Genomic DNA, 22,227 nt, shown 5'->3' with positions numbered 1-22,227 from the left:
TCTCCGCTTGGCTGCCTCCTTCCCCTCCCTCCTCAGTTCCTCCGCATCCCCTCCTAAGGAGGCCCTAGGCGACCACCGCGGCTAAACTGGTCCCCCCCTTAGCGCTCACTCTGCCCGCTGGTACCCCTTCATGGTCCCTTTCCCTCCACTTGAATGTCAACTGCGGAGAACAGGGCCTGGAACGTAGCAGGTGCTCTATAAAGATCTGCTGTGTAAATGTCTGGCCCGGGTTCCAGACTCTCGCCTGGCGCATTTGTTCTCAGGGCCCTGGGGCCCTACCCCTTGCCCCTCTGGGATGGGGTGCGGTGGAGGATGGGAGTTCCCAGGCCTCTTCCTGTACCCACCCCCAAGGTAATTAGCAGGCGCCACCTCAGGCAGGCAGATGCCTGAGCAGATGGTGCTGGCTGTGCCCAAGTGACGAGACTCCCATGGAGTCACCTCCTGCCATAAACCCCTCCCCCATCGGCCAGAGCCCCGCCTGGGAGCCTCTAGTCGGCTGGGGGGAAATGGACCCGATGGCGGGGTGGGCCACCCCCAAACGGTCAGCTGAGCCCCAGCACAGCTCCAGCCTCCTGTCTGAAGGGTCTCTGTGCCCCATTTCCCTCGCCCCACCACCGATGCTTATCTATCCCATTTCTGGGCTATTTTGAGAGGCAGCCTCCTCCACAACCTTCCTCTCCACCCTGGTCTCCCTGCCCCCAGTCTACCTGCTCTATTGATTCTCCACTCAGAAACCACACAGCTTAATCAGACCCCCACGCCCCTGACACACACACACACACACACACTCACACACACACACACACACACTCACAGGTCAAAATCTTTGATGGTTTCCCATGGCCCCTGAGTTCAAGTCCTACCCTCGTGTCCATGTACCTCCCAAATGGGTCCCAGCTCCATTTCTTGCTACTCCCTGCAATGCCTCCCCATTCTCTAACAGCCCCAAACCGTCAAGCCCCCAAATCTTTGCATGAACTGTGCGTGTACCTGGGATTCCGTCAGTGGCGCCCATATTAAGTGGCACCCACTAGGGGCTGGGCATTCTGCAAGAGGTAGGAGGGACAGCAGCGTGAAGCCGTGCCACCCCACACTCCCACCTGAGGAGGTTCTGTGAGCCAACCTCTCCATGGCCCCTCCCCAAGGGGCGGGACCCCCTGCTCCGCACCCCAGAGCGTCCCTGCTTTCTCCCCAGTTCGTGCTACATGGTCCTGGCTGCTGTGCCTTTGACACACCAGACAGCAGACATGATGTGCCCATTGTACAGAAAGCAAGTTGAGGCTACATTGTACTCGGGGAGCAAGGAGGAGGAACAACTGTAGAGAGGGGCAGCGGCCCAGCCTGGCAGGGGCACGCTGTAGAGGCTGGCAGGAGGTTTTCTGCACCTCTCTGCAGCCAGGCTTGGTGGGAGTCCGGGGACCTGGGTGTGAGTTCCTGTCTGGGAACAGCAGGACAAAGCTTTGCAGCATTCTTGTGGGGGCCATGGGCTTTGGCAAGAGTGATTCAATTTCTTTGCTGTCAGGAGAATGGAATTTCGTGGTGACTCCTTGAGGTCTGAAAACTGTAGGGGGGTGGCGGCCTAGCCACCCCCGCCCCCTTCCCTAGGCTCAGCTCCAGCCTGAGGCACTCCCCTCCCCTGCCCTCACCCTAGACCCAAAGGCTCCCTCCAGGGACCCATTGGGCCAAACAGCTCTGAGGAGGGGGGGTGGTGAGAGGAGGAGGTGCTGGGCCCAGGACAGGAAATGGGGACCCAGGGAAGGGATGGGGAGGGCTGAGCAGGTTGGCAGGAAACCCCCTGAGGCCTTAGGGTCCTTGGGAAGGGGGGTGGGGGAGAGGCTGTGTCGGGGTCCTCCCCAGGTGTGGGACACAGCCCCGGGGCTTATCACCTTGGACCTGGAACATTCCTCCTCTGAGCCTCAGTTTCACCACCCATAACACGAGGACGCCATTGTCGTTCATCTTAGAAGGTGCCGACGGTAAGTCAGCCGAGCAGGCGGTCTGGCCCTCTGGCTCGGGGACATGGGTGTGTGCGCCTCTTAGGCGGCCGACCTCCGCTCGGCATGGCACGGCCCCTCCACCAGCCCCCGAGTGGGGCTCCTGGGCAGCCGGGTGGCAGAATGGCTTGAGAACTGCCGAACGAGGCTGGGTGGAGAGGTGGCCGAGGACAGGAGGCCCACATGACCAGCGAGGACCCAGGGGACTCTCCTTGCCTCCCTGTCAGCTCAGAGGAGGTGTTGTGTGCCCGTCCGAGCTCAGGCCCCCTTTCCCGGATGGGGCTCATCCTGGGGCCTCCCGCAAATGGAATCAGCCCCAGCAGGTTCTAGAAGCCCCTTCCCCACCGGCTCCTGGAGCCTTGGGGCTGGCCTCCCCTGAGTGTCTCTTTCCCGGGAAGATCCAGGAGACATAATGGGTGACCCATTAACTCGAAGCGGGTCATCCAAGGCAGTCCTGCTCGGTGTCCCGGGAACAGCCTTTCCCAACCCAGCAGCAGAGCCCAGAGAGGGAAGGAAGGCACAGTCCCCACCCCCACGAGGTGGTGGCCGGCAGGTGGAGCCGGGCAGGGGCCTCATGCTGCCCCACCTGACACAGACATGAGAAGCCTGTCCTCAAGGCTGAAGTCAGGGCGTCCGAGGAAAAGTGACAGCGTGGGAGCCCCAGATGCCAGGGTGCCCGCGGGCTTCCTAAGGGGCAGTGAGTGGCATGCCCGCGGTGGCCCAGAAGCTTCTGGACGCAGAGTCGGTGCTGGCAGAAGGGGAGGCAATGGGGAGGGTTTGGCTTAGAAGCTCAGCGCAGAAGGGAGGGGGCACAGCAGGCGACGGCAGCTGATGGTCTGGGTGGCAGCGCACCCGTGAGAACAGACAGCCTACAGCTGCAAGTGAGCACCCGGCCCAGTTCCCCCTGCCTGCCGGCTCGCTCTGCCTGCAGCCCCTCACCCCCGGCCCACGCTCTGTGTGGTCTTGGGCCAGTTCCCTTCTCTCTGTAGGTCTCAGGATTTTACAATCCTGAGATATCTGTAATAAAGATATAGCTGGTACCTGCCCCGCCCTGCCAACCCTGGGCTGGCTGGGGGCTGGTGCTCTGCAGACGGATAGCACCAATGAGCACTGGTGGCCTCTGGCCCTTTGGCCTGAACCTGGGGGCCTGGTGTGGTCAGAGCAGCCAGGCCGACTTGGCCTGGAGGGCTGAACAAGTCTTCGGGGAGTGTGGACGGACGGATGGATGAGGACATACAGAGACTCAAGAGAGCGCTTCTTCCCCCCCAGCCCCCTCCCGCTCAGGGGAACGTGGGTCTCAGAGTGAAAGGAGGCCTGGCAGGGCTGCCCACTGAACTCTGAGCTGGCAGTGGGGATGGGGCCTCAGGGCAGAGCTGACCCCCATGAAAATGACCGCATGCTACGTGTCTGCCCTGCACTGGGAAATGGGCATTTCCCACTGTGCTACCTCAGGAAGGCCTCAAAAGTTCCCACTCAAACCATTGGTCTCACACGTGGGACACGGGGGTCCAGAGAGGGGGAAAAAGGATGCCCTTGACCCCACGGGAAGGTCAGGGTGTCTCAGCCCCGGGACCAGGGTTTGCGCACACAGTGAGGGCGGCAGGCCTAGAGCTGGCAGCTGTGTTTCTTCCTGGTGGCTACGCTGGGGCCATCTGGGCCGCGGGGCTGGACGGAGCTAATCTGATTTGCAGCCCCCAGTGGCAGAGCCCCACCGCCAGAACCCATTACTGACGTCCTGCGGGGGCCAGACTCCCACCAGGGAGACACCAGAGCCCCTGTGCCCCAGCTGGTCCTCGTCTTCCCAAGAATGGCTAGCTTGTGCTGGGCAGGGCTGAGCCGTGGCTGTGCTGGTGCCTGCCAGGCTCCAGGCTCGATCCCCTGCCCCAGTCATGACCCTGTGCCCAAGTGGTTGGGACCAGACCCCAGGAGCAGTGGGAGGAGGGGCTCCGGGCCGGATGGGGTAGCGGGGGTCAGAGTCTTGGCTCCCAGGGAGCGCCACTTCCTGCGTGAGCCTGAACTTGCCTCTCTCCCTGACCTCAGGTCCCTCCTCCATCTGGAACAGGGATGGCGTTGTCCTCCCTGTTGCTCACCGGCATGGGGGAGGACGTGGCATCCCTTGATATTCTGGGCTGCCCTGGAAGCTTGGGGGGAGGTACACGCCCAGGAGCGGCAGTCACAGCCCCAGAGAGATACGCCACCACCGTGGACCCATCCACCCCTCTATCTGTCTGTCCATCCAGCTGTCCGTTCACCCACCCATCCAGTAGCATCCCTGGGCATTCTCCATTCCCAGCTCTGGCTCCAGGGGAGTGTAGGAGGTGACTCAGACACAGCCCCTGGTTCCAGGGGGCTCACAGCCTCCTGGGGAGGATTCTTCCAGCACCCAGATGTTCCCCAAACAGGCAGAGGGTGGTAGGGGCTGGAAGATGGGTCAAGTCCAAGTGTGCCAGGGGCCTGGGCAAGGGTGAATCCACCTTGTGCCACGGCTGGGGGTACAAGGCTTCAGGAGAGGCTTCCAGGAAAGGATGGTGACTGTCACCCTGTAGCTTGAAGGTTTGGGCAGGCGGAGGTGGATGGGAAGGCAGTCGCGGGTGACTGGAGAGGTTGTGTGTTTCGATGGGGGTGTGGGGAGAGCAGTAGTGGGAGTTGAGGCTGGAGAGAGGTGAACAGGAGCCTCAGGACCCAGGCTCAGGAGGTCAGGCTGGTGAGGGGCTGGGGAGGGGCTGGGGAGGCACTGGGGAGCCTCAGAAGTTTTGTGAGCGAGAGGGGCGTGGTCTAGGTTGCTTTATCAAAGGAGGAGAAGCAACCCGCCGTTCAGCTCAATCACCAGAAGTCAACCCTGAGCCTCCCTATCTGTCTGTCTGTCCCTCTGGGCCTTGTGTCCTTGCGGCCAGAGAGCAAGGAAGCTGGGAGGGATCTGGGGGCAACGTCGGCCTTCGTGCTCCCTCCTCCCTTCCTTGGGAGCCTGTGCCAACAGTAAAGCCGAGTCTGGGGAAGATTTTCGGAAGAGGGCGGGGCCAGGTTGCTTGGAGGTGGGTGGACCCTGGTGGGAAGGGAGGCGGGAGGCCAGGGGGACCAGACAAAGACTGGGCTGAGGCCAGCATCAGAGGGAGGCCCAGGCCTCTGCGGCTCTGCCCTCCCTCTGCAGCCCCAGTTTAGCTGTCTGTACACTGTCTGCAGGGCTTGCCCCTGGGTTCTCAACTAGGGGTGGTTTTGGCCCCCGGGGGCAGTTGGCAATGCCTGGAGACAGTTTTGGTTGTCACACCTCTGGGGTCAGGAGGCACTAGTGGAGCTCGTCAGTAGACGCTAGGGATGATACTAAACGTCCTACTACCTGCCAGACGGGCCCTAAACAAAGAATTTTCCAGCCCACAGTGCCAAGAGGCTGAGGGGGAGCGATCGCCAGTGAAATGACAGGTCTCTCCAGGCTCGGGCCCCCGCGGGGCGCTCGGGCGGGCTCTCCCGCCAGGCCCGGGGTCCGCCCCGGGTGGCACGTGCCCGGCAGTGAGGCTTCAGGGAGCGACTTGCTCCCCCTTTGCCTGCGGGAGGTTATGTGAGGGCAGAGGGCGCGGCAGTCCGGCCGCTGGGACAGTGCGCCCGCCCCGGAGCGGAAGGATTACACAGGGGGCTTCCGGTGGAGGCCTGGGCAGGGGTCAGCGGGGCCGGGGGGGGGTTGGGGGCGGCCTGGGCTGTGGTGCAGGGCCTGGCGCAGGGAAGGGGGCTCCCTCCCAGCCTTGCCACCCCTCACAGCCTCCAGGTGGCTCCAGCCTCCGGACAGGCCGGGGATGGGGAGCTGGCCCGGAGGGGCCTCCTTGCAAGCTGTTTGCTCAGCCGAGGTTTAATCTACAAAACAGGAAGGCTCGTATTGACAGAAGCAGCAGGCGGAACTGCCGATGTGTCTGCCAGGTTAAGCTCCTGGGGCCCCGGCTCCTGCGCCCAGGCCGCGGGGGGCTTCTCACCGACCCTGCCCTCAAGTGCAAATGCTCCCACCCCCGCCCACAGCCCCTCGGCCGTGCCGCCTGCTGCCAACCAGGCCCTGAGGAGAGGGCACCTTGGTCCACCCTGCCAGCTGCGGGGGGGTGGGAGCCGGCGGAGGGGGGCAGGCAGGAAAGTGGAGGGGCTGCGGGGTCACAGGCTGCGTAGGGCGTGTCTCCCAGTCTCATTTTGCAAATGAGGAAGCTGAGGCTCAGAAAGGGAAGTGAGCTGACCTGCGTCACACAGTGCTGGGGTGCGGTGGTCTGCCCGGGGCCCCCACCCCAGTTCTAGAGCACGCTCGGGTGTGGCGCTGTGGACCACCGCCATCCGAGAAGCAGGAAAGGAGGGCCCGATCAGTGCCCGGAGCGCCCTCCTGTCTGACACCCCCACCCTGGTGCACCCGGAGAGGAGGGTCTGGCTCCCGGCTTGGCACAGCTGCAGTGACCATGAATGTTTGCCAAGCAACCGCTGCGGACGTCAGGATTCTCCCCACTGCAGCCGCGGGAAGGAGCGAGCCCGTAGGTGGCCCACGGGCAACCTCTGGGGTCTGCTGGAGGGCCACTCAGCTTGACAGTGATGTCAGCCCTGCAAAGGCCCCGTGGCCCCTTTCTCCTCTCAAGCACCTGACTCGGTTGGACCGAAGTTCGGGGGCAGGGCTGAAGCCAGCCCACCCTGTGGACCACGTGGCAGAGCCCACGCACCGCTCTGGCCCAGTTTCCCTGGCCACCTGGGGTGGGAGGTGGATCTAATTCCAGGCCAGTCCCAAGCCCCAGATGCTCCACTCCGCTGGAGCAGAGTGCGGAGCTGGCAGCGTGGCCTTGGGTGGCCCCCGAACCCTAGAAATGGCGGCTGCGGAGCAGCGCGGAGCTGGCAGCGTGGCCTTGGGTGGCCCCCGAACCCTAGAAATGGCGCTCTGGCCCGACACCCTCCTTGGTTCCCCATTCACTACCCTCTCGGGAGGGCCGGCCTGCCCACATCCCAGCATCTCTGCCTGCCCCCTACACACCCCGGGGCTCAGCCAACCCACGTTCCTCCCGCTTTCCCAGCCGGCACATTTGCCTGTGTCCCACCCCACCTCCAGCTCAGCCTCCCTGCTCAGCTGCCCCCTCCTTGGGGAAGTCTTCCAGGTTTACTCCCTTCTTGTCGATCCTGGGTCCCCTCCAGCCCCAGCACACATCCTGGCACCCAGAGTACGTGACAGTGGCAAGGCGACAGAGCTGGGTTTGCTGGGTGTACCAAGAGCTAGAAGAGCCTGAAAGAGCTAAGTCTCATTTCACAGCTGGGGAGACGGAGGCCCTGAGAGTCACAGAGCAGTCAGCTCGCACCTGCAGCCACCCTTAGGGTGAGCATCTGTGGGCTTCACTTCCTGTGTGTCTCCTGCACCCCAGGAAATCCTGCAGTCCTGGGGGGCTGAGGCTCCAGGGCCCCCTCCCCTGCACGGGTCTACAGGAGGCCCCAGTACTCAGAGCACAGACAGGGTGGCAGTGGTGAACGGAACTTGGTCAGAGACGGTTTGAGACGCTGCTCCCAGAAGGAGCTCCTGGCCAGGTCTGACTCTCCCTGGCTGCCCCTGGGTAGTTCTGTCCCGCCAGGAGACCGAATAGGAGGTGGACATACCCAGGCCCGGGCTGCTGGCTGGCCTGGCCCAGGAGGTGCGGGGGCAGGTGGCCTGAGCTATGCCCAGACCCAGGCCCCAGACCCCCGGCCTGCAGCATAGCCCAGGGGCACCCCTCTAGGTGGGACAAGGGAGGGTCCCCAGCCTTGGCTCTGTCCCCAACCCAGTGTGGGGTCTTAGGCAGGTGGCTTCTCTCTCTTCTCAGCTGGCTGCCGAACTAGAGCCCCTCCTTGGTGATCTGAGGCCAGTCCCCTGCCCCCGCAGGGCTGGGTGCCCTGGGGCAGATCTTCTTCAGGCCTAGAGCATCCTCAGGGACTGGCTGCGCCTGGGGGGGCCCCACCCCCCACCCCCCACCCCCCACCCCTGCCCTGTCCCTGCCTGCCATTGCTGTCACTCTATCCCAGCGACCCAGTTTTTCTCCCCGTCTATGCCGGAGGGGCGGGGGACCCTGGGGGGGCAGTGTCCCCCTTTGAGGCGAGGGCAGCGGTGGATCAGGTGTCCCGGGCGGGGCCGTCTGCTGGCTCAGGGCAGGGGCCACGGCTTTCAGGTCTTCAATAGGCTGAGATTAGGTTCCGTCCCCTGGGGGCGGGGGACCCGGTTGTGTGGCCATTGTGACAGCGTGGGAACCGCAGCATCCTGGACCAGACAGGGATGTGCCGCCCTGCCCACGGGAGCCTGGCCTGGGGGCTGACTGGGCATCCTCCCGGGTAGGAGCACACGCCGGCACATACACACATGTACACACGGCCCTGCATCAACACGGGGGCTCGGGGAAACACGGCCCCGGCCACGCAGGCTAAAGGTGTGTACACACTGGGTCCTTAGAACCTTAGGGCCACTGCACGGGAAAAGGTGCTTCTTCTCTGCAGCTTGGGGAGCAGAGCAATCGTTTATCCTTGCTCAGTGCACGACGCGCACACACGTGCACAGCCGCCGTGGCACTGTCCCCAGGCCCTCCCTACCTCTCCCAAGGCTTTCTTCAGCCTCTTCTCACCCGATGTCCTCCCCCAGCCCCCCGCTCAGATTGCAAGGCTCATCCTTGGCTGACACAGTCACAGGTCAGTCCCTGCTGGTGGTGAGGAGGAAGCAGGAGACCACAGGCTGACAAATTCAGGTCCTAACTGCAAGGTCTCGTGTTTCCTCCTTGAAGAATCAAGTGTGGGAATGAGTAGGGCCGAAATGAGCGGGATGCCTCAGCCGCCGGGCCCAAACACGCCGCGTCTCCGTCACCATCCCCCTTCCCCAGCTGTGGTCCTGAGGACCTGCTTTTCAGGGCCACGGTGCACAGTTTGGCAGAGAGAGGCCCAGCTGTACTCCTCTGAGTGCCCCAGACACACGTGTGCTGATGCGTGCGTGCCTTCACACGTGCGGTGGGCCTGTGTGCGCTGGCTGGGGGTAGGGGCCGTGGAGGCTCCAGGTTTGCACGTGCCAGCTGGCCAGCGTATGGCCGGGCACCGGGGACACGTGTGTCTGCGTGTACACGCGCCCAGAGCTGGCCCCGGCGGCCTGCGTGGCCTCCTTCCTCCGGCGCAGCTGCAGACTCGGGAAGGAGGAGATGGGCTGGGCCGGCCTCAGCCGTGTTCCCCAGAGAGGTGGCCGGGGCAAGGTGGGAGGCCGAGGCCAGGCCAGAGTGCTGGGCAGGGGCCGGGGCTGGGGTGTGGCCTGCGCCACGTGCTTCCTGTCCTGCCGGTGGCGACGGCTTTGGACGGAAGGTTGGCCCCCATCAGGAAGGCGCTGCCTGGAGAAGTGGGGCTTCTGGAGGCTGAGTCAGCTTCCCCCAGAGTTCATCCGAATCCTCTACCATTTCTTCCTCCAGGCTGTCACCCAGCTGCCTTGTCCCAGGGCGAGTGGGGAGACTCCTTCATCTGCCCTGGGGGCCTGAGTGCGGTACCTCAGGGCAGGCGGACACTCGGCCCTCTCGACGTCCCCCCAGCACCTCCTGGGCTGAACCGCTGCTTCCCTGAGAGCCCGGGGACCCCAGGAGACATACTCCCCGAGTTCTTATTGCCCTAAGGAGTGGTCGGGGACCCCGAGACAGGCAGAATTTGCTTATGGGCACGCAGCAGCTCTGGAAGGATGCAGCTGGACCCTGGGGAGCCCACCTCCCAGCTCAGGACCCTTGGGACGGTGGCAGTCACACTTGTACCTGGACGGCTGATCCCAGATCACCCTACAGCCCACCTGAGCTGAAAACCCAAGCCAGGGTTCAGGGGTCTGTGGAGCAGCCCTTCATGTCCATGGAAGGTGTCAGGGAGGGCTTGCCCAAGCGGTCCCCCGGCCGGGCCTTCTCCCAGGCCCTTACCACTGTCCACGCCCACCCAGGTTCTGGGAGATAAGCCTCTTCAGAACCCCCTTTCTCCTGTGTTAGTGTCCTAGGGCTGCTGTAATAAATGACCATGAACTTGGCTTAAAACAACAAGTACTTATTGTCTCCCAGCTCTGGAGGCCAGAAGCCGGAGGTCAAGGTGTGGCAGGGTTGGTTCCCTCTGGAGGCTCCGCGGGGGCTCTGCTCAGGCCTCTCTCCAGCTGCGGGGAATGTTCACGGTCTTGGCGCTTCCGGCTTGCGGCTGCACCGCTCCATGCTTGTCATTGGATTCAGGACCCACTAAATCCAGGATGACCTTGTCCCAGTGTCCTTCACTTCATTACATCTGCAAAGACCCTTTCTCCAAATAAGGTCGCCTTCACAGGTTCCGCGGGTTAGGAGTTGGACCTATGTTTTTGAGGGGCTACCATTCAACCCAGTACACCCTTAAATGTCAAGGATCTGGGAGGCTGCATCTTCCCTCACGGCCACGCCAGCGCCCCTGCACTTCTTCACGGCAGCCTCGGGGCCATGGAGGGCACCCTTGGACATGTGTGCATCAGCAGGGACAGAGAGCCTAGCTGATGGAAGCGGGGATGGTGGCTTGGAGAACGGGCAGTGCCAGGCCTGCCCACCGGGAATGTGGCCTGCGGCCCCCACCTCCACACAGGATGGGTGGACAGACAGGCGCCTCCTTGCCCCTGTGCCCCCGGCTGGTTCTGGGGGCCCCAGGCACCTGCCCCACATAAGGACAGAGGGGCACATGCAGATGGGCCGACAACCCCTTAACGGCCGGCGCTCTGCTGGGCCTCCCCCTAGCAGGACGTTTCTCTTTCAGCCTCAGGTCTGGGCATGAGTGCTGGGTGAGTGGCCACCAGGCCCTGGGCCAGTGAGGCCCAGAGCTTGCCGCCTGCGATTGCCCCACCGGCGGAAGGCGGCTTCCACCTGTAATCACCGTGCCGAGACACAGGCTCAGCTGATCTTCCAATGTGCCTTTTACAACAAGTGAACGCTTGGCTCTGAGCTCGCCCAGCCGGGACTGAAGCTGGGTCTGTGGGCACCCATGCCGAGCGTGGCTTCCTTGGCCCTGGGCGCTGGCCCTGCAGCAGCAGAGCTGGGAACTCCACGGGGCCCCCCTGGAGACACCCTGCTCCGGTCTCAGCCTCCCAAGTGTAACACGGGGTAAGGATCCTGCACATCTGTATTGCTCCCAGGGACCTGGGAGGGGCAGGACAATGTCCCTGGTCACAGATACAGAAACTGAGGCCAGGAGGGGCCTGGCCTGGTCTCCCCTGACCAGTAGAAGTGGGTCGAGGCAGGCCTAGGTCCCAGCTGGCCCACCACCTGCTGACCTGCTTCCTCCCAGGCCCTCTGGGGGCAGGCGGTGGGAACGGGCCACGTCTCAGCCTCCCAGCCCCCCGGCGGCCGCCCCCTGGGAGGCCTGGTCAACGGGCTCAGGTGTCCCGCACAGCCGGTTCCTCTGCCTCATCCCATCCTCGCCTCTGTGGAGCCAGGGGGAGGGTCACTCCCCAGGGGCGCCAGCAAGGACGGCGGGCGGGGGGGCCGTCTGGCTTCGGGGGGGCCAGGCCGGCTCTGATGCCATCTTCCACGTCCCCCCGGAGGCTGGGCCGCCCAGGTGTGTCCACAGGGACCTCCCTCGCCGCCCCTTCCCACGACCTCTGTGCCGTCCCCCAGGGCACGGTCCACGCCCGCTGCTGGCTCTGCAGCCCTAGCCTGCTCTGGCTAGGGGGTTCAGCGGCTCAGGGGAGTGGGGTGGGCTGCCGGCTACAGGTGGCCAGATGGAGAGCCGGAAACCTCCCCTGATGAGGGCCTTGCGCTCCTCAGCCGCCCGGTCCTTCCTGGGGGGTCAGGGTCACGATCTCATCTCACAGGTACTGAAAGGGAGGATCGGGGCAGAGGGGGTCCCACAGCCTGAGAGCCATCCGAGCCTGCGTCCAGGACGCGCTGCCGGCCACTTCCTACTTCTGCCTGGGCCAGACCTGCCCTGGGTGTGATGGGTGGGACCTCACCTCAAGCCAGGGAGTTTGGGGAAACTGAGGCTGCGAGGGGGCCTAAGGGCTTTGCTCCAGGTCACCCAGCTCACCTGTCTCTTGGAGTCACGCTGCTGGGCTCTGAGTCTTCGCTCTGCTAATTACCAGCTGGGAGGCCCCAGGCGAGCCCCTCAACGTCTCCGTGCCCCAGTTTCTTCAGCTTGTAAAGTGGGAGCAACGAGGAAGCCTGCTTCAAAGGGTGTTGTGAGGATACGTGAGCTGACCACAAGGCCTGGCACACGGGGAGGGCAGTAACAGGCCCATGTTGCTATTGCCACCGTCACCATGGTCATTGTCAGGCCGGCCCTGCTGCACTGCGAACTTCAGAGCCTGGTCTTGTCTTGGTCACTGCGGAATCGCTGGGCCCAGGCCAGAGGTTACGCTCAGGGAATGTTTTTAAGTTGTGAGCAGCAGTGTGACCCCCAAATCCGCTTCACCCCAGAGACTGTGGCCTCCCCTGTTCCGCCCGGCTCTCCAAGGAGACCCCCTCTGCCCGAGCCCTCACGGGGTTCCTCTGGGCCCCGCACAGTGGCTGCTTTTACGTACATGCTGCAAGTCAGGAGACTGAGGCCAGAGAAGGCGGACCCTCTCAACCAGGGCACCACAGTTTTGGTTGGTGTCGAGGAGCCGCTGGGTGGCCTGGGCTGGGGGCTTGGCCCGGGGTTGGGGGGATGGAGGAAAGCAGAGCTGGCGGGTGGGGGTCTCGGGCCCCTGCCGGCGCGAAGCTGGGCGGGTTCCCAGGCGGCCGGGCCCACTCTGGCTCGCCGACCAGCACTGCTCCAGGCTGCGGGCGCCCACACGGCAGAAGACCCATGTGCCCCCGTGCCCCCCACCGGGGCCTGGGACATCCTCTGTGAGCGCCAGCGTCCAGGGGGGCTGCGGTGAGGGCCGCTGGCTCTGCCACCTCCACCCCAAGGCTGGACTTGGCAGGGGGTGGGAGAGGCTACTGAAGCTGGAGTTTGCCCCCAGGTGCAGCCCGTGCCCGCGCCCCGCGCCTCCTCCAGGGCTGTCCCTCTGCCCTGCACCCCGCTGGGACCTTCGTTCACTCATGCGTCCCCCGGACGGTCCCGGTTTTCGCCTGCAAGCCTCTGGTCCTCTCCGGGCTGAGACGGCTCCCGGACGGCAAGAGGTGCTGACCCCCACGACCTGTCCGCCGAGGGCCTCCGGGAGGCGTGCGGGGCAGGAAGTGCAGGGTGGGGACGGCCCCGCCCCCGGCCCCGCCCCCGGCAGCACAGCCAATGGCAGCCGAGCTGGAGCTTCCTCAGTCTCCCTGGGGAGTTCCGGAATCCGGCTCCCGCCTACACGCTGCAGACAGAGGCTCCCCAGCCCGTGCTCCCCCCTCCTCCTCTCGGGCCCCGACACCCGCTCCCACCTTTGGGGGACGGGGGGAGGCAGTTTTCCCCTCCGCAGTCCCTGCGACAGGTGAGGAAACTGAGGCGGACGGGGCATCTCCCACGTGGGCCACAGGCTCTCAAGGCCCCCAAGCCGTCCCGCAGCTGGCTTTCCTCACTGAACCCCTAACTACACGCTCCGAGCTTCGGCCTCCATCGCTAGTGCCCGTCTTCCTGGGGGCCCTGCCCAGCTGCCACCCTCACCCCCACCTTTGCACAGCGGTCCGCTCAGCCCCAGCGCCGCCTGGGCCTCCTACAGACGGCTTCCACCTTTGCGGCTGCCCCCAGCCAGGCTGGTGCGGGGCAGGAATCTGGGTAGGCGGCCCCCTAGTCGGCCCTGTGGCCCCTGGGAGCCGAGAGCCCTGCGGGGGTGGGGGTGGGAGTAGGGTCCGGGCCTGGGTCGCACGCGTCTCACACTCAGTAAGTACGTGGGGGCTCGGGAAGCTGCCTCGTCCCGTGAGGTCCCTCAGCGAGAGGCGCTGAGACTGGGCTGTCGCCCCCTTTGGCCACAGGACCTAGGGAGAGGCCCTGGGGTCAGAAGGCAGGCTCTGTCTCCCCACAGGAGGCTCCAGACCTTTCCTCCTAAGACCCAGTTTTCTCAGCTGTCAAATGGAGCGATTTCCAGTCCTTCCTGCCTCACGTGATTGTCGTGAGGTTCAGAGAGCGACAGAGGCCCAGGGCCCGGCTGTGGAAGGAAGGGTGACGAGAGATGGGCCAATTTCAGGGGATGCTCAGGACCTATCAGGCCTGAATCCTTGCTGATAGCCACTCATCCACGGCCCAGCCAGGGAGCGGTCACCCATGTACCACAAGACAGGAGCCCCTGGCAAGGTCCATCCAAGATGAGCTTCCCTGCCATCTGAGCTGGAACCCAGAACTGGGAGCATACCTGTGCAAAGAGGCACCTTCTCCGCAGCTGCACCACCCAGGTGGTGAGCTTCCCATTGCTGGATGCATGCAAGCAGAAGCTAGGCAGGAGAGGGGCCGTGGGGAGACAAGCAAGGGGCTAGCAGCCGGGCTAATTGAATCCTGGAATTGCAGGACTCCAGGATTCTGTCTGCTGCGGAGAGAGGATGCTGCAGGGAGGTCTCTGTGGAGAGATTCTGCTTCCAGGAGGTAGATGGGACAGTGAAGCCCTCCAGCGTGCCGTCGGAACGGCCCAGACTTGGGACCTTGCCCACCTCCTGAGCTGTGCATCCCTGGGGCTCAGACTGCCCCTCTCTGAGCTGAGAGTTCCCCATCCTTTCCTGCAGAGCATCCACTCCCTGCCATGAGCCAGGCCCGTCCATGGTGCTGGGTCGCTGCCCTCACGGGGCTGGCATTCTGGAGCGGGGAGGACCCGATGCTGCTCAAGGCGTGTTGGAAGGGACGAGGCTCCAGGAAAAACAGAGCTGGTGCAGGAATCGGGAGGGGCAGGGCTGTGGCCTCATGGAGAAAGTGAGTGGGCAGAGGGAGCACCGCAGACATCTAGGGAAGGACATTCCAGACAAGAAAACAGACAGCTGGAGCAAAGGGCCTGGGGCAGGAGCGGGCCTGGCACATGCCGGGAACAGCACGGAGGCCAGGCTGAAGGTGGGGGAGCCCAGGGGAAGGGAACACAGAGATGAGGATGCAGCTGAGAGGCTGGACAAGCAGAGGACAGGGCCAAGGATGGGCCTGGGGACCCTCCACTCCCCCGGACAGGAGCTGACCACTTGGCACACGCTCCCTTCCCGCCACTGGAGTTCCCAGAGGGGGAGGGCTGGGGACGTAGAGACAATGCCAGGGACACAGGGACGGGGCCAGGCGGCTGGGGGACAGGGGGCTGGATTTATGGCCTCCTCTGACCCCGGCAGAGAAACCAGCCTTGTTGGGCATGGCCGAGTCACCAGCGACCAGCCTGGGGGTGGGACGGCCAGGATGAAAGGCCCAGGGAAAGGATTAGCCGTGGCCCAAAAGGCCACGCAGGGCACCATGGCAACCACAGGGCCACGGAGCCCCGGAGAATGGAGCTTGTGTTAACACCTCCCCACAGACTCCTCAATGGGGCTGGGGGCTTGTTAACCAGCTTACCAGGCGGCCCATTGACATGGAAATCCAGACCTGCCATCAGTCAGCCCTGAAAAGCCCTGTCGGACCCTTAAAGGAGGCAGCCAGGGAGGAGGGGGGGCCCCTTGAGCTGGTGGGGTGGGTAAGCGGGGGGCAGGTGCTGGGCCAGCGCGAGGATGAGCTCCCACCTTCCTGCCCTGCTTCCTCCACAGCTGAGCCCTGCCGTGTGCACAGTCCTGGCAGGAACGCCCGGGCCTGGGCGGGCTAAGAGTTCCCTGGCCAGACACCCACTGGACAGGGTCTGCTGGGCCTTGGCTGACGGGAGTCAGAGACGTGGTCTGAGGTGCTGGCCTGAGCTGCAGACTTCAGGGCTGGAGGGGACACCGGACGGAGCAGTGGGGACAGGTGTGGGCCGTGGCCGCCTGCCCTCGTCTCAGCTCTGTCTCCAGCTCAGAAGTGACCTGTCCCCTCACTGGGAGGCCGTCTCAGGGCTGGCCTTGGCCACTGGGAGCACTGTGCCCTCCCGTCACCCTGGCCCTTTCCCCTGGGGCACCCCCTGCCCTGGCCCCTCGGCAGGGCTCTGTCCTCTATCTCCCAGCCTCTCCCACACCCTACCCCAGGCTGCCGGCTCTGAACACCGGGGCATCTCCAGCCCTGAGCCAGTCCCGAAAATGCACTCGAGTGACCTGCCACGGCACCCAGCCCGTTCCCAGGACGGCCCTCAGCAGCGCGGAGACCGTCTGTGAGGTCAGACTGGAGGAAATCTGGCGGGAACCGTGTCAGGGGCGGTGGTGGTGGTGGTGGTGGAGAAACCGCCCTCCCCCCACTCACTGAGCGGGGAAAGCCCCTTGCACGTGGAGATGTGCAGAAATGCTGGGGCGGCCCCCGCGGAGCGGGGTGGGGGGCTGGACAGGTGTCTAAGCCCCTGTCGACAGGGGGAGTACAGGCATGTGGCGGCCCCCTCCCTCCAGGCTCTGGGCAGGACCCAGGGCTCTGGGGCAGGGTGGCTCTGGGCAGCGGGCGCCTTGAGGCCTCAGTCTCCCTGTCTGCAAAGTGGGCTGGTGGTGGGCAAGGGCACTGGGGGTGTGGGGAGCCTGAGGGCGGGGCTCAGGAGAAGGCCGGCTCTCTGCATCGGCCCCTGCAGGCAAAGCTCGCTTCCCGGCACTGGGTGTGTCCCAAGCCTGAGCCCCGCATCCCAGCATGGGGAGAGGGTCGAGGGCTTCGCCCTGTCTCCTCAGGAGGTGGTGAGGTGCCCTCGGGGGGAAAGGAGCTGGAGGTACAATCGCGGGGAAACTGAGGCTCAGGGCCTTGCTCCGCTGTACCCAGGCCTCAGCCCTGCCTAGCCCTGGGCTTGGCTCACAGGTCACCCCTTTTGCTGATGACAGACACAGTAGGTCACAGATGGCCCGAGGCCCTGGTGGGGAAGCCCGTGTGCAGCCCTGGGTCCCCCGCCCCCCCACCAGCGTTGGCTTTCTCTGGGCGAGGCCCCAGCTGCACACAGCTGGCAAAGGGTAGGGGGCCGGGAACTTGAGAAGGCTGCGTCCCCCATAGATCCCAAGGAGGGGCCATAGGCGCCCATCAGAGACTCAGGCCGGGCTGGCCGGGCCTCCCCCTCCTTTCTCAGGCCCCCAGCTGCCATCTGCCTCTGTCCCTCCTCGGGGGAACCAGGAGGGGCCAGCCCACATTCCTCCACACGGGCCCCTCCCCACATCTGCCTTCCCAAACCTCCCTTGTTCCCTAGCAGGCCCTGGGGCCCGCACCCCACCGCGGACCTGCGGCAGGGACCCCTCCCCTGGCAGTACTAGGGGTCCCCACGAGGAAGTGCTTAGAGGGGCAGCACTCCCTCCCCCCACGCGGTCCCCCAGCAGCTCCACGTCATGCCTACCCGCTGTGCTCCCGGCTCAGGTGGGCACCTCTCCACCCCCCACGCAGGGCTCAGGGAGGCCCTGGCACTGAGTGGGGAGCAGGAGGGAGGCAGGAGGGAGAAGTCCAGCTGGACAGTGGGGCCAGGGGTGCCAGGATGAAGGGCCACCCCGCCCCCATCGTGCACTCTGGTGACGTTGGAGGCCTGCCATAAAGGGCTACCTGGGTGGGTAAAGGAAGACCGTGGGCCAGAGACAAGGAATAGTGGGTCCCAGGCTGAGGGCTAAGATGCGATGCTCCTTCTTGTTGGTCCTCAGAGCGCTCTGGACATCCTGGAGGAGGGGGTCCTGGAAGCCAGGCCATAGCAGGGTGCATAGGAGTTCGCCAGCAGAGATGGGTGTGTCTGCTGCAGGACTCACTGTTTTCTAAACTCCTGCGTGGGCCTGGTACTTCATTCACTCAGCCGATGTTACTTGAGCACCTGCTGTGTGCTAGGCCCCATGCTGAGCACCAGGACAGAGAAAGATCCAAACAGGTCTGCTCCCCACTCCCTCGCAGAGGGAGACCTTTGGCTGCTTGCTGTGAAGCCAGGGATGATGGGAGAGTGAAAAGGACTGACCCACACTGGGGCAAGCTTCTTGCAGGGGAGGCTTGCCAGGCATGGGAGGATGGTATGTGCAAAGGCCCTGTGGTTAGGAGGCTAGAGCATCCGAGAACAGGACAAGAGGTCAGTGTGGAGATGGAAGTGGGGGCACACCACACACTGTGAGTGGGAGGTGAGCAGGATGCAGTTTGCGGGGGGCGGGGGACCTCTTACCCTTCTGTGTGCGCCGCTCCCCAGGCCTCCTCCCTCAAGAACCCGGAGCCTGGAGTGGACACAGGGCGGGGGTCTGCAGTCATGGCTGAGGTGGGGGGCACACGTCGGGGTGCCGAGGGCTGTGAAGGCTGTGTTTGCGCAGGGAGCAGACGTGGGCACGCTGGGACCCAGGGACCCATGATCACACAGAGAGTCGCATTTAGAGACACACAGAACAGAGGCTCAGCAGAAACACCTAAGCGGGCTGTTTGCCGCCCATGTCCCCCCTCTCCCATGCCCCTGACACACACACCAGCCGCCGGGGATCCGCTTTCTCTCCTGCCCCTTTTCTCTGGTTCTTCAGCAAAGCAGTTGCTCGAAACTAATTGAATTTTCCGCCTGGGAAGGGCCTGGGGAGCTAAGGCGGGTGGGGGCTGGGAAGAAGCTTGTTAACAGGTCTGGCCCTCCTTCCCCCTCCCCCCACCAGCCCGGCTCCTCCTCTCTGCAGTGGGGGTGGGATGGCCAGGCCCTGGTGGCCTAGGAGCATGGACAGACTGACAGGACGCAGCCGCACCCTGTGCAGAGCCTGAGCGGGTGAGAGGAGGCCTGGCCTGCGGCACAACCCCGCCTCCGGCCAGGAGCCCCCAGGGCTGCTGAAGTAGCCCCCGCACCTCCACTTCCCCTCCTCCTGCCACAGGGAGAATGGGACTGGGGTGCGGTGGGCAGGGGCATAAACCAGACGCTCCCAACGGGGGGGGGGGGGGGGGGGACGCAAGGCCCTTCGAAACGCGGGAGCCCAGCCCGCCCCCCAGAGGAGGAGACTGAGGCCCAGGCAGGCCCACGGTACACTGTGGGCCGTGGGCAGGAGAGCTGGGGGCAGAGCGGGGCTGGTGCCTGGGGGAGGAAAGGGGGGCAGAGGGCCCCCCACCAGCCCGGGTTTACCCCCCACCCCCGCCCAGAACCAGTATTTTCAGTGTGCGGTGTGCTGCAGGGCTGTGTGTGGGCAGTGGGCTGTGCAGGGAGCAGCCTGGGGACAGAGAAGGGGCCTGCACCCTCCCTGCCAGACCCCGCCCTGGCCCCCAGCCTGGTTCCTTCTCTGGACCCCAGCCCCGGGGCCCCACCAGCCTCACAGGTGCAGCAGCAGGAGGGGGACCTCGCAGCTCCGCCGGGAGCTGCAGGGATGCTGGGGCCGCGGCCCTGGGGCTGGCCTCAGACTCAGGACAGCCGTGTTGCTCTGTTTCCTCGTTAAACCACTGCTTCTCTGGCCTCGCCAGGGCTGCTAGCCTGGGGGCCCTGCTGAGGGGCCTCAGGGGACCGTGCTTCTCCCGAGGGGTGAGCAGAGGTGACAATGATGGGACTTCAGGTCTTGTACTGTTGGGGGCTGGAACTCTCAGGCCCCATCAGTATGAGCCTGGACCCCTGGGGGGCGGGGGGGGGGAGCAAGAGACCTGCCTGCCTTGAAGGGAGGGCGGCCACAGGCCCCTGCTACAGATTAGGACGCTGAAGCCCTGCTTCGTTGTCTGGCTCAGGGTCACACAGACGGGGGGCTCAGAGTCAGGGCTCAGATCCTGACACTGTGTATCCCCGAGTCCAGCTCCTTCCCCCACTGCGTCTGTGACGCTGCTGGAGGTCCCCCTGGAGAAGGGCAGCTCAGGGATGTGACCGGCGTAGACCTGGCTAGGTCCCGGACAGCAGGGTGGGTGGCCCTGGGGGAGGCCGCTGGGAGGACCGGGGGCCCAGGCACGGCTGGAGGCGGTCTGGGGTGACCGAGAGGTCTCGAGCTGCTGTTGGCCCTGCCCAGCCCTGCCTCCCGGTTGGCCTCTGGGATGCCCGCCGGCACAGCCCGCCTCCCTTCCTGCCCCCCTCCTCGGGGCCCTGGCCCACGAGGCAGGCACACCCGTTCCTGCCTGCTTCTCCGGAGGGCACGTGCCAGGAACCGGCGGCAGCCTCTCTGGCCTGCGCCACTGGAGGTCACGCGGGGAGCTTGGGGCACTGAGCCGGCTGGCGGGAGCAGACTGGCTCTGGGCATAGGTGACCGCCATTGCCGGGCTGCGGGATGAGCTGTCTGTCCATCACCCGTTCTGTCTGAGCCCAGCCAACTACTCATACATCCACCCACCCACCTACTACACACCCGCCCACGTACCCTCCATCCACCCGCCCACCCACTCAGCGCTCCTACCTGAGCGCCTGCTGCAGACCCCGGGAGAGGCTGACCACACGGTGTCCTGTTCCAGGACCCCAGGCTGGCCACACCTCAGCATCCGGGCAGGCAGACCGGGGCGGGGGCGGGGGGATGCAGGTCCTGGGGGAGCATGCGTGGGGGTCACTGCCCAGACCAAGGTCAGCCGTAGAAGCCACTAGGAGGCCATCCTGGGGAGGAGGTCTCCAAGGCCAGGGGTGGGGGAGCCACAAGGGCAGAACCCTGGGCTGTGAGACTCCAGGGCTGTGTTGCAGAGTGAAGCCCCCAGAGGAAGGATGTGGTTGGAGACAGAGGGAGTCAGAGATAAAGATACAGAGACAGAGACAGAGACAGTGAGACACGGAGACAACGAGATTCAGAGAAAGCGGGTGAGGTTGACCAGGGTCCCACCCTCTGGGTCGGAGTCCTGGACAAGGGCCCAGCGAGCCCGGAGCCCCCTCCCTTGTCGCAGCAGGGAGATAAGGAGGACGAGGCTGTGATAAGTACGGTTGTCTTGGCAGTCAAAGCCTGATACTCCTCTTGGGGGCATTTTTTCCCCATCAAGTCATCCTGGGCTTGGTCCAGGGCCCTCTCCCCAAGCCCTGGGGTGACCAACACTCCCCCGCAAGACACCCTGAGGCCAGAGAAGGGTCTGCAAGGGGTCTTTCCCACAGCCTCTCCCGGAACCCAGGGCTCAGCCCGCGCTGAGCTCAGGAGGGGAAACGGGGCCTGGAGGCAGTGAGGACCGGCTCATCCCTGCATCTGGCTGTCCATTCAGGCAGGGGGTCCCCTCTGTGGCCCCCGGGGCTGTGCCTGAAGATGGGAGGGGGTGGCGCCCACCCTGCTGATAACAACGGGTCCAAATCCACTCAGCAAACACCCACCGGCTCCCTGGGGCCTGGGTCAGAGACCGGGAGGGTCAGCTGTGGCCTCGAGAGGCCCCACTCTGGGCACATGGGAGTGGCAGAGGAAGCCATTCATCTGGGGGGCGGTGGTGACAACTGGTGGTTCCAGGAAGGAGCTGAGCTGTGAGGAAGAGGAAAACCGAGCCAGGCAGAGTCTGGGAGGGTTGGGGCCCCACCCTTTGTCCCCACCACATCCTCCGTGATTCTCTGACCCTCCTTTGGCATCCTGCCCCATCTGGACAGACAGATGGACAGATGTGCATGTGAGTGGATGGATGGATGGGTGGACGGACACAGGATGGAAAGGAAAGACCAAAGTTAGCACTGAGGGATGGAGAGATGGATGGTGGACGAATGATCAGATGAATGGATGGGGGCGGCGGATAGACAAAAGGATAGATAGGTGGATAGAAAGAAGGATAGAAGGACAGGTGGATAAATGCCGGGCTGGCTGGCTGGACCAATGGATAGATAGTGCATAGGTGGGTAGATGGCAGGAGGATGAATGGGTGAATGAACAGATGCTCAGATACATGGAAGGATGAGATGGCAGGTAGAATAGCGCCTCCCCCACGAAAGACTCCCACGTCCTAACCCCTGAAACCGGTGAATATGTTGCCTTACGCGGCGAAAGAGACTTTGATGATGTGATAAGTGAAGAATCTTGAGACGGAGAGATTATCCTGGGCCACGCAGATGGACCCAGTGTAGTCACCAGGGTTTTATAAATGAAAAGGGGAGGCGGAGGTGCTGTGAAGATTGAAGTAGAGGCTGAGTGACATCACTGCTGGCTCTGAAGACGGGGGCCACGGCCTCCAGCCAAGGAATGCAGGCCGCCTCTGGAAACTGGAAAAGGCCAGAACACTGATTCTCTCCTAGAGGCCCCAGAAGGGACGCAGCGCTGTCCACATCTTGACTTTAACCCGCAAGACCCATCTCTGCCCCACAGAGCGGGAAGATGATAAGTTGTGTTGTTTTAAGCCACTAAGTTTGCTGTAATTTATTACAACATCAACAGGAAGCTAATACAGATGGTTAGAAGGACATAAGATAAATGGATGGGCAGGTGGGTGTGTGGAAGAATGGCCCCAGGGCTCATTGCTTAGATTTACACTTAAATGA

Source organism: Leucopleurus acutus, assembly GCF_964270905.1.
Source record: "Leucopleurus acutus genome assembly, chromosome: 16".
Lineage (NCBI taxonomy): Eukaryota > Metazoa > Chordata > Mammalia > Artiodactyla > Delphinidae > Leucopleurus > Leucopleurus acutus.
Note: the sequence above shows the minus strand (reverse complement) of the source record.